Source organism: Sminthopsis crassicaudata, chromosome 2 (genome assembly GCF_048593235.1).
Source record: "Sminthopsis crassicaudata isolate SCR6 chromosome 2, ASM4859323v1, whole genome shotgun sequence".
Lineage (NCBI taxonomy): Eukaryota > Metazoa > Chordata > Mammalia > Dasyuromorphia > Dasyuridae > Sminthopsis > Sminthopsis crassicaudata.
In genome coordinates, this window is record NC_133618.1 from 511,441,021 (window position 1) to 511,454,156 (window position 13,136).

Here is a 13,136-nt window from a genome sequence, read left to right on the forward strand (position 1 = left end):
TATTTATTTTATAATTGGATTTTCTAGTTCTGAGAGTGGAAAGTTGAGGTCTTCCCACTGGTGTAGTTTTACTGTTTATTTTCTCCTATAATTCCTTTAGGAATTTGGATTCTATTCTATTTGGTGCATGTATGTTTAGTTTTGATATTAATTCATTTTCTATGGTATTTTTTAAAAAGCAAAATGTGTTTCCCTACTTATCTCTTTTAATTACTTCTAATTATGCTTTTTTATGCTCATCTGAGATCATAATTGCTACCTCTGCTTTTTTTTTTTTTTAACTTCAGCTGAACTAAAATAGATTCTTCTCCAGTCCCTTGTTTTTACTTTCAATGTGTCTCTCTGTTTCAAGTGTGTATCTTATAAACAACTTATTGTTGAATTCTGGTTTTTAATCCATTCTGCTATCTATTTCTGTTTTATAAGTAAGTTCATTCCATTCCTATTCAAAGTTATGATTAACTGTGTATTTCTTTCCACCTATTTTTCCTGTTTGTCCTTTTCACTCTTTCTCTCTCATCTCTGTACTTCCTCAAAAGTCCATTTTGTTCTGACTCTCTTGTCTCCTTCTTTTGTCCCCTTCTCCTAAAATTTCCTTATAAGGTGAGATCAATTTCTACACCCAACTGAATTTGTATGTTATTCCTTTTTTGAGCCAATTCTGATGAGAGTAAGATTCAAGTACTGTTCCTCCTCCAGCTTTCCTTTCATTGTAAGAGTTCTTTTCTTTTTGCATGTAAGATGTTTGGGTTCTTTTTCCTTTCCCCTTCTTGAAGTCCATCTCTTTTTCTCACCCCTTAGTTTTATTTTTTTTAAAAATCATTCCATCCTAGACAACTCATACCCATGTCTGCTGTCTGTGTATACTTCTTCTAACTGTCCTAATAATGATAGCATTCTTTGGAGTTAGAATTATCATCTTCCCATATAGGAATATAAACATTTTAACCTTATTGATTCCCTTATGATTTTTCTTTCATTTTTTATCATATTATGATTCTCTTGCTTCTTTTATTTGAAAGTTAAATTTTATATTCAACTCTGATATTCTTCAGGAATGCTAGAAATCCTTTTTTTTAAATCAAATATTCTTTTTTCCCCTTGAAGGATTATACTGAATTTTGCTAGATAGGTTATTTTAAAAATATTTTATTTTTTCTGATTATATATAAAAACAATTTTTAACATTTTTAAAAAATTTTTGAGTTCCATATTCTTTACCTTATTTTCTGATTCTCCCTCCCTATTGAGAAGGCAAATGATTTGATATGGATTATACATGTGAGTCAAGAAAAAATTTCATTTTTCCCTATTAGCTATGTTGAGAAGGAAAACAGATTTTTAAAAAATAGCAAGAAGAAAGTTAAAAAAATTATGCTTCAATCTTCCTTCAGATCATAAGTTCTTTTTCTGGATAGTATTTCTCTATATAGGTTATCTTTCAATGTGGCATCATTTAGGTAGAGGTGTGGTCACTGTTCTCCTGGCCTGTGCTCTGGTCTTTATCCAGGAAGGGATATTCATCCATTGTAACCACCAACACTACCATTCCTCCTGGCTGTGCAACTATGGTTCCCCCATTCTCCTATAACTGCAATTGTTAGTGCTCCCTTCTGTCTACACACTCATGAGTGACCACAAGGATTTTTCTTACCTCTGGAATCACCACCAGGGTCCTTGTGCCCCTACAAGTTCTATTACTCTTTTTGGCCCTGGGAATGTGACCCAGAATTACATATGAGCAATGCAACAGGATCTTGAACCTTGTGCCAATAAAGGATCCCCTAAAATTTCCTTCTGTCCAATTTTTCTACGCATCCAAAGTTTCTGCTGCCATCAATGCAACCACTTCCAAGGCCCCTGATGGTCCCATTCGGTTTATACTGTTGTGCTCCAGGTCTGCACATCCCCTCTGTGTCAGACTTTTCTGCTGACTTCCTAAGTTGTCTTGGGCTGGAAAATCATTTCAGTCAAACTTTTGCTGGTTCTGCCACTTCAGAATTCAATCTGAGAATTGCTTGGAAGGGAATTTTCAAGAACTTGGCTGAGTCCTTTACTCCACCAGCTTGGCTCTACCTTCTTGAGTTAGCTTTTTTATGCCTTTAGGTGACCAGGAACTTACTTCCTTATGGCCAGAATCTACCAAGAAGGTAAATTAAGAAAAGTACATCTTAAGCTGTAGCCCTTTGCACCCATCAAATCAAGGAGGTAGATATATTGCCTTACAGGAAAAAAAATAGCTTAACGTGTTCCAGGAGAGAAGAACTCTTATAGATAGTACTGTAGTCCTATCATGTGTGCTGAGAATTTTCCATTAACAATACTTGTTATCTTTGGTTTTTATATTGCCTACATTTCTCAATATGTCTTACTTCCTCCTAAAAGGCCACCTTTTATAATAAAGAATAAAAAAGTATAAATAAAATATTTAATGAAAACTAACCAATACTTTGGAACTTCCTATTTTAAGCAATCTTGCTAAGATGATAACTGTAGTCACTACCCAGTTGAAGTATTCTAGATGCTATTAGCTTGCTCTAAATTTGTCATGCTGGGGCAAATCCCTAATCACCCTGACCTAGTTATGGCTCTGGTGAGAGTACTAGAGATAATACCATGCATAAATCAGTTGAACATTCTAGGGATGTTTACCAGGAGAAGAGAAGTTGTAAAGGGTATTTGATAACTATCTTTTTTTTAAAAAAGTATATTTTATTTTTCAATGAACAGGTATTCATTTTTAGTCTCACTTCCCTTCTTTCCCCAGGGAAAAAATAATAAAAAACAAAACCCTTATAACAAATATGAATGTCAATGTTGGCCATGCCTGAAAATGGATGCTTATTGTGTATATTTAGTCTGTTATGTCTCTGTTGGCAGGTGAATAGCATTCTTCAAGTATTTAAAAGGATGTTTTGTAGAAGAGGAATTAGTTTCATGCTGTTTGTCCTCTGCAGAAGAAAATTATTTTTATTTTCACAATTATTGATGTTATATGTGTAATAAATATACTAATAATTTAAATTTTCAGAGTTAACTTTTTCTCAGCAGACTCTAACTTAGAAGTCAGAGTCTTACAAACCAGCTTGAAATGACACACTCTCTTGGCAACACTCCCCTGTGTATGTTAAGTGAATCTTTCTTAAATTGAAAAACCTATTCCCATCACATAACTCTGGGTCCTATCCCCCACCACGTAAAGATCCCCAGGATTTGAAACAATCATTTAATAACTGTTCTTATAGGACCAAATAACATACATATAGTTCTGCATTTGTGGGCTTGTCATGGGAAATCATGTCAAACCCTGGAAATGATTGTACTGTAAATCTATCTTCTCCCTCTTTTCCCATTTAGGATTTGTATATAAAATCTCTACCTTTCCTGCAACAGGAAGAGGTCTTTTGCTCAGGAAAATTTCCAGTTTTTAAACTGTATTCTTCAATCTGAAAGTGATTAATTAAACTGCTACTTGATCTCTATAACTGGTTTCTAGGCCTGCTTTGTGCAGTTACAGCTATTCATAGTTTGTAGACCAAGACAGTGAAATTCTGTTAACACTTCAAATAGAAGATCCAGAAACAATGGGTAATTTCAGAGAGAAAAGATTTTGGACTTTATGTAAGGGGGAAAAACTTTCCTAAAAATTCAGTTATCCAGAACTAGACTGGACTACCTTGAAAAGCAGTAGGTTCCTATCACTGGAACTTGTTTAACCAGTTGGCAAGTATGTTACAGAAAGGATTTCTGTTTAATCTTGTTGGATTAAATAATTTATAAAATCCCTTCTAGTTTTGAGATTTTTTTGTGAAGTACTATCTCTTCCATGAAATCTTCTATACTTCCTTCTAGCCAGTCATGATTCCTCAATTCCCATCATATCTTATTTTCACCTCTCTAGTGAATTTTGAATTAAAATTCTCTTGTATTTGCTATTTCTCTATTAGTATAAACTACTATAAATTCTATGAGAATAAGAACTTTGTTTTACTTATAATTTTTTCTTTTAGTGTTTGACATAGTGCTCTGTACCTTGAATTGAATTTTATTGAATTGAAAAATAACAAAGTGGTTCAAGGTAATAATAACAATAACGACTTTATTCTTTCGAATAGGATGAGGACAAAATTGTTGAGAATGACAGCTAGTGGTGGGGCCAATATGTCTAGCAGGAATCTAAAGGCTGAAGAAACCATTGATAACCTGAAGGACCAAGTGTGGCAGTTGCAGCGACACAACGAGGGACTCAACAACCGTCTTCTAATGTATAAACAGCAGCTGCAAGTTCAGAGCTCAAGACGCTCTCCATATAGCTATGTCCAACCTCGGATCAACACAGGGAGGTGGCAGCTTCAAACTTCTGATGCTCCAATTCCAGCAAAACCGAAAAGGGGTGAGGACAGACTAAACCCTAGCACAGAGTTCATCAGTTTCAGAGTTTCATTAAAATTTAAGCAAGAAACAAAAATTCAATGACCATATTCTCTCACTGGAATTATCATATGTGTCCTTTCTTCCTTTTGAAAATAGGTGAATCTCTTTACTTAGCTGAATTTGTGATATAGTAACAACTTCCATCGTATGCAGATTGGAAATGGTGAAGAGGGAGTATGTGTTGGGGACAGACACTGGGAAATAGTTAACTTTGTCAATTGAGCCAAGAAGAATCTTTGTCAAGATTAGGAATTCTTAGGGGCAGCTAGGTGGCGCAGTGGATAGAGCACCAGCCTTGAATTCAGGAGGACTTGAGTTCAAATCTGATCTCAGACACTTAACACTTCCTAGCTGTGTGACCCTGGGCAAGTCACTTAACCCCAGCCTCAGAAAAAGGGGGAAAAAAAAAGATTAGAAATTCTTGTTTCCAGGGAAAATTCAGAAGAGATAGCCCAACTTTCAGAAAGTCTGGGGTTATACCTCTTACTTATTGCCAGTAATAGTTCTTGACTCTTCAAAATTCTGCAAGGAAGTTGGTAGTGGGAAAGCAGTAGGTAGGAATGAAGGATGGAGTAGGAACCATACACCAATTGGGGAAGAAAGGCCATGGCAGAAAGGGCAGGCATTATGATGGCTTGGTCCTGAAAAGAAGTGCTTAAAGTGGAATTAGGAAACAAGTATGGCAAGCAGATCATAGCATGCCAAGAGAAATTAAATATAATACCTCCATTTTGTTGCCATAGGGCAAAGCCTCACTGTTTCTTGATACTTATGCTAATTCCAGAGAAGAGTGTCTTTTCCATGAGACCTATGATTTGAACCTCATAATTAGAAGAGACTATATTGAGAATAAATTTTAGGGACTAGTAAAGGCTTCTTCATAGTAATCTTAGAGATATAGAAGCTGGAGAGCTAAAATTTTAAAAAAATGTTAATTTATAGTTTCCTTTCTTTACAATTTTTATAAATTTTATTTTTAATTTGTGAAATAAAACAAACATTTCTATAATGGTTTAATTTTGAAAGGATGATTGCACATGGACCTACACACCTGCTATATACAACTTGCTATTCCTTTTAAATATATAATAAAGTTATCATGTAAATTTCTTCCCTCCCACCTTAGAAATGACTATTATTATACATGATATTTACATATATATTACATATATTATACATGACATACATATATTAACTGTATTTGTCGGTAAAATTATAATTTACATGTATAGTCAAATTTCTTATTCTTCTCACACATATACAGAGATTTCATCAGTATTTCCTTCTCAGCTGTGCCACTCCAAGTGACTAAATATTTGAGTTTACTCCTCCCCCAATTATGGGGAAACTCTATTTGAGTGTACAGGCCAACAGGCAAAGATCACATTTTCCTGTTAAAATATCCGAGTTAAATGGACACAGATTAATGAAATTCACATAATATATTATCTCATATAATACTATGGTTTCAATTGACCCTTGTCAACTAAATCTTTGCAGTTAATAAATTAGTAAGTTATTTTAAATTTTGAAATTCTAATCCTTTTCTCTTGAAATTCTGGGTTCTCAATGATTGTTTCAGTTTGCAGTGACCATTTTTCTGTCAAAAGAGAAAGAGACAAAGAGAGACAGAGAGAGAGAAATAGAGACAGAGAGAGAGAGAGACAGAGAGAGAGAGAGAGAGACAGAGAGAGAGAGAGAGAGAGACAGAGAGACAGAGAGACAGAGAGACAGAGAGAGAGAGAGACAGAGAGAGAGACAGAGAGAGAGAGAGAGAGAGAGAGAGAGAGAGAAAGAGAAAGAGAGAGAGAAGAGAGAGAGAGAAAGAGAGAGAGAGAGAGAGACAGAGAAATAGAGACACAGAGAGAAAGAGAGAGGGGGGGGAGGGAGAGAGAAAGAGAGAGAGAGAGAGACAGAGAGAGAGACAGAGAGAGACAGAGAGAGAGAAATAGATACAGACAGAGAGAGAATGAGAGAGACAGAGAGAGAGAGACAGAGAGAGAGAGAAATAGAGACAGAGAGAGACAGAGAGAGAGAGACAGAGAGAGAGACAGAGAGAGAGAGACAGAGAGAGACAGAGACAGAGAGAGACAGAGACAGAGAGAGAGAGAAATAGAGACAGAGAGAGACAGAGACAGAGAGAGGGGGGGAGAGGGAGAGAGGGAAAGAGAGAGACAGAGAGAGAGAGACAGAGAGAGACAGAGAGACAGAGAGAGAGAGACAGAGAGACAGAGAGAGAGAGAGAGACAGAGAGAGACAGAGACAGAGAGAGAGAAATAGAGACAGAGAGAGACAGAGACAGAGAGAGAGAGAGGGGAGGGAGAGGGAGAGAGGGAAAGAGAGAGACAGAGAGAGAGAGACAGACAGAGAGAGAGAGAAATAGAGACAGAGAGAGAGAGAGAGAGACAGAGAGAGAGAGGGGGGGGAGAGGGAAAGAGGGAAAGAGAGAGACAGAGAGAGAGAGAGAGAGAGACAGAGAGAGAGACAGAGACAGAGAGACAGACACAGAGAGAGAGACAAAGAGAGAGACAGAGAGAGAGACAGAGACAGAGAGACAGACACAGAGAGAGAGACAAAGAGAGAGACAGAGAGAGAGACAGAGACAGAGAGACAGAGAGAGAAACAGAGAGAGATAGACAGCGAGAGTCCTCACAGTAATCTCCTGGCCCTGTGGGCCTCAGATTCCAGTGGTATTCTGGAAGGCTTATGCCACAGGCTCCATCCTCTGTCTGACTTTTCTCTTTTAGGACCACCTGCCAGACCAAGTTACACAGCCCCTCCTATATACAAAGAACATTTGATGGAAGAAGTCAGAACTGAGATGCCCAGAGAACCGTGAGTTTGGTTTTCTTTTTTTTTCTTTTTTTCTTTCTTTCTTTTTTTTTTTTCCTTATCTGACACACTTGTTTCAGCAGCTTTATTTTAAAAGCCATTACTCAGAGAAAAAAATGAGGGTTAGCTCCTCAGTTTTCTTCTTTGATTTGGGAAGATGAAAATCAGCTCTAGGACAAATTCCAAACTTGTCTTTAAAATGGGAAAGTTTGTATTCTGACTTCAGAGGTAAGTTTAATCTCTTTGGGATCCATTTAAGGAATCTCCATCTATGCCTAGTTTTCTGTTGAAATTTCTTTTACACTTCTTTCTACTATTTGGGATTTGCCATTTATAAGGGCATCCTGCACCTGCCCTGAGGTCCTAATTCCCAGTTATCTTTCACACTATGTGAATTCCTAGTTCTTAACCACATCTGAGCAACAAATCTGGCCGGATTTACCCTCTTCTCTTTTCTTGTTCCCAATTTTAAACAGTATATTTTCTTTCAATAAAAACCTAATTTCTACTATTATAAATCTCCTCATTAGTGTATGCACATCTAGCAGAGTACAGATTATGACCAACAACACTGTCAAAATGGGTGAACTAGAATTGTCACTCAAGTCTCCAGAGAAGATGTGGTCCACAGAGGAAGACTGTGAAGAGAAAAGTTCCTTAGAGCATGCTCAATTGGCCACAGAATATAGGTATGACAAGGTGGCCCTCTGTGCTGTGAGAATGCGCTAGATTAATTCTGTTTCTTCCCTTTTAGAATTACAGGAATGTTTTGGGGTTAAAATTAGCTTTAGAGAGCACTCTGAAAGCTCATGGTAACTCTGTAATAGACTGGAAGTCCAGAAGTGGGTCTTTACATGTAGTGGCAATTTGGGAATTTCACTTCATAGAAAGGAAACCAATGCTATTATATCACCAAAAAGCATTCAGTGAGAAGTCCCATGATTCTCATTGAATTACAACGTGTAAATCAAACAGCCTTGTGGAGATGAAAATGCCCTTATTCTTTGGTTCTTTTGGGTTCTCTAAAGCAACCGGGCTTAGGGCCAGGTGGGCATGGAAGCTGCATGGAAGGAGGTCAAAGTGAGAATTTTAGTAAAATATGTCATTATTGCTGTGTCTATCCATGCCCCACCTTTTCCTTCTCCATACCCTATGCCATGCACCCCCACCTGCAGTATGAATAAGTTGACGGAACTCAGTTTATGGGTCTAAAAGTAGCACCTGGTCCTCGACTGGTACACTATGAAGACAGGGTATTTCTATACGTCTCCCACTTTTGTAGGTGTGCATCTGAAACTTTTAGTGTGGGTTAACTATGTATTCTGTCTTCAGAGCTTCCATTAGAGAAAATGTGGAATTGATCCAAGTGATGAGACTCCTGCATGAAAGAAGCACAGTTCTTGTGGCAACAAAGGCACAACTAGCAGATCTGCAGGAGGTGAGTGAGAACTGTATGAGTGCAAAAAAGAGCACAGGACTCGGCGATGCACTGTATCATGCAGACATGAGACAAGAAAGAGTCACCAGGCAAATTATTACTGAGGCTCCCGAGTGTCCTTTGGAGCTTGCAGTATGTGCAAGGGAGTCACTTTTGGACTGCTGGGGCAATTCACGTTGTTTTTGAAGAAGAAAGACAGTCAGTTTTTGTGAGAGACATTTAAACAACACCTGCAATACTGAACACTTTACTTCCTCTAGTAAATTAATAACACTTGTACTACTACAACTTAGGGCTCAATTCTATTTGAATTAACACTAATATAATTTCCCTAGATATACACATAGCCAGTTCTAGGGAACACTTCTGAGATACTAATTACAGAAATACTATATATTATATTATGTATTACATATTTTATTTTAACATATATATATTTTATATGCTTATGTGTGATTATATATTTATTATATATCAACATGTTTATATGAACAAAATATATAATAAATATATTTAATAATAAAATATATTTTAATATGTTATACATTTATATATACATATATGCATCTCTCTGTGTATATGTGTGTGTGTATATATATGTATGTGTGCATGTATAAATTTAGGTATATATACACATATGAATGTATAAATACACACGGTGTCCCAAAGGTTTTGATGAAATTTAATATTTAGTAGTTAGCATTGCTATAGCTTAAAACTGCATAAGACTTTTGATACCACATATGTGTATATATGTATATATAAACATATATGTATACATGTTTATTTGTTCATATATGTATACCTATATTTATATGCATATATTTAACATCATTTCAACTACAATACATATCAATCAATCAATTTAATTTGTTGAACTGCCACTGTGTGTCAAGCACTATGCTGATATGCCTTGTGGATCTAAAAACAAAGGATGAAATGGTCTCTGACCTCAAGGAGCTAGTAATTACAGGAGGATACAAACCCAAAAAAAGAGACAGACAGAAAGACTTTGAAGACTGGAAGAACTTAATTCAAATTCTGTCTCTGACAATATTAGGTGTGTAATCTGATAATGTTTTTAAAAATTAACATTTATATTTTAAATTTCATCTTGAATTCATTCTTGTACCTTGAACCTTTGGAGAACATAGAATTGTAATAATGGATAATCATCATCATGTTTCAATAAGGCAATAACTTGGATTAATAAAGTCCTAGTTCCTCAGGAAATCAACCTTGCAATTTAATAGACATTTTATACCTAAAAAATGAACAGAACTTGCTTTTCCTTTCATTATTTGATTTAAGTTTTCATTGGAGTTTGTATATGAGCTCTAAGTAGTATAATCTGACTCTTGGATTAGAGAAAAACTGCTGCTGCTGAATTACAGTCTGCCTACCTCTTGTCAGCCAGTTGACTAAGTACCGTTGGATGTAGATCCTCCCATCAGGTCCAGAAGAATGCCTAGTTTGAGTGAAACTGTACAATATCCTTGTATGTGCACCTGTAAAGGTATCTAAAAACACTGAAGAACTTTCTTTCCAAATGTGAGATGAAATGTGGTAGAAGCTCTAATTTAGACACTAAAGAAAAGCAGTAAGACAGAATTAAGGCCAAGTTCCCAGGGCCCCTTAGGGGCCCAGTACCATGTTATACACTTGAACCCCTGGAGCTAGAAATGCTTTTTTCTTCTAGTTTATTTTCCTAGAATATCCCTTGCTCATTTAATCAGACTCGTCCCCTTTCTATATGTCTAAGGAATTTTAGAAATCCTTCTCCATATCTATGATGCCTGAAGATTCAGTTTTATGGTGGTGTAAGCGGATATTATTTGTGTTCTTTTCATTTAGTGATATGGCTGGCAGTTATACTTAAAGGAGAGAGCAACACACATTTTCATGGAATCAAATTTTTTTTTTAGTTTCAATTTACAATTTTAAGTTACATTAAAGAAAAAAAGTAAACAGACTGCCAAAGTACAAAGTCAACTCTATGCTAATGGAGGAAAGATGTTATGACTGATGTAAAAGAATTGACAGTCAAAAAAATCAGTTCTCCTTGGCTTTGCAATGACTTATTGTGATGTATTGAGTATTTCTTCTTTCTCCCCAGCAGATTACCTTTCATAATTTTATCTTTCCTAAAGTGATATGAAAAGTAGTTTATATTCTCTCAGTTCTTAAATGACAAAGTAGTAGGACATAACATAACACTAGTATGTTTGGTGAAAGGTGGAAGCCAGTTTGAGGTTTTAAATATTCCATGGAAGAGCAACAAAGTAGATCATTCATGTGTGAATCATTAATCTATCTTATGCAGGGTACTGACTATTTTAATCTAAAAAATGATGTATTCTTTCAAACTGCCAAGATAGGATCAGTGATTCTTTTTTTTTTTTTCAAAACATATGCAAAGATAGTTTTCAACATTCACCCTTGTAAAACCCTGTATTCCAAGTTTTTCTCCATCCTTTCCCCCTATTCCCTTCCCCTAGATAGCAAGCAATCCAATATGTTAAATTTATGAAAAAAATGCAATTCTTCTAGATGTATTTCCACATTTATCATGCTGCCCAAGAAAAATCAGATTTAAAAGGAAAAAAATGAGAAAGAAAAAAAAGCAAGCAGACAACAACAAAAAGGTAAAAAATATTATGCTGTGATCCATACTCAATCACCAAATTCCTCAATTGGCTCTCTCCATCATATGTGCATTGATTGGAATTTATCTGAATCACCTCATTATTGAAAAGAGACACGTTCATCAGAATTGATCATTATATAATCTTGCCACAGTGTACAATCTTCTCTTGGTTCTACTCAGTTTAGTATCAATTCATAGCTTCAGTGATTTTTGACCTGACAGGAAAAGGAAGGAGCAACTGATAAGCATACTGAGTGAATACTAAAAAAAATTTCTTTTAGAAGTCTCTCTCTTGATTGGTATTGGCTTGGCCTCTCCTAGGAAAGGATGCCCTTGCTTCAGTTTTGGAATCACAAATAATGATCTGCCATTGTTCCAATTCTGCCATCGTTCCAGAATGAAGCATATAATTTAATTTCCTCTGGCCCCACTCATCCTTGTTATTTTCTACACTAAATTGCCCCTCTGTGGTCACTACTCCCTTATATGTGTTATTTCACCAAGTTGAATGTAAGCTCTTTGAAGTATGGGACTGTGTTTGCTTTCCTGTATATCTCTTGCACTTAGCACAGTGCTAAGCACAGAGTATTCCTTTACATAGTGCTTAATGACTGATCTTTAAGGTTTAGCTCCTTTCTTTCTATTGCATCTCAATATAAAATTGGAGGAGATAGGGTGCCAGATGAATATCTTTTACAATAAGAAAAAAGTCTGGACTGTGATTTCATGTAAAGAAATTAACTCTACCAATGCAAGTCAATACCTCTTAATTGTGTAGTCTTAGAGATGTGGGGCATTAGAGTTTAAATGATTTGTGCAGGGTCACACAACCTGTATGTATCAGAGGCAAGACTTGAACCCAGGTATTCCAGACTTCTAGACCAACTACTATAATGATAGTTCATACTTTATACAGAATGTTAGAATTTACAAAGCACTTTTAGCACAACAATTCTATGAGGCAAATGGGGGGTATGTTCATGTTCATTTTGCAGATGAGACAACTGAAGCTTGGAGAGGTTCAGTGTCTTGCCCAGCCTCATATTAGCAGTGCCTCAGACTGAGATTCAGGCCTCAGTTTTCAGACTCTAAGTCTGAAAGGTACCCTGATTCAGAGCTCCTAAAATTAATCAATTAAATGAAAATTATTTTTTAGACAAATTTGTTTAAAACAGTTGAAGCTAAAGTAGCTGCAAACTTCCTAAAAGAGATCTACAGTGGTACTGTCACCATGGAAATGTGAAATATTTAGAAACAGGATGAGAAAAAATCTAGGACACCAGTTTGTTCCAAAGCACCAACGGGGTGAGCACCTTCAGCAGATAACATTCTTCTAAAGATTTGGCCGGAGATACTCTTTTCTCTCTTTCTTCTCTCTCTCTCTCTCTCTCTCTCTCTCTCTCTCTCTCTCTCTCTCTCTCTCTCTCTCTCTCTCTCTCTCTCTCTCTCTTTCTTCCTTCCCCCTCCCTCCTCCCCCCTCCCTTTCTTTCTTTCTTTCTTTCTCCTTCCTTCTTTCCTTCTGTGTGGGGAAAAGGTGAAGAACTTACAGATTCTGAAGTAGATCAAGCCTATAAGCCTCAGTTTCAGCTTCTCCGGAGTCATGTGATTTTAGATAAGGCCTGGACTACATCCCATTGTCCAACGTGGGCGAAGAAGCTGTATATCACCTTGTCTACGACATTCCACTGACCAACTAGGGGAACAGTAGACTTATGTGACCAATCACAACATATAGAGGGTGGGATTTTGGAGGTTCTTTGTCTGAAATGCATAAAAGCTGTAAGC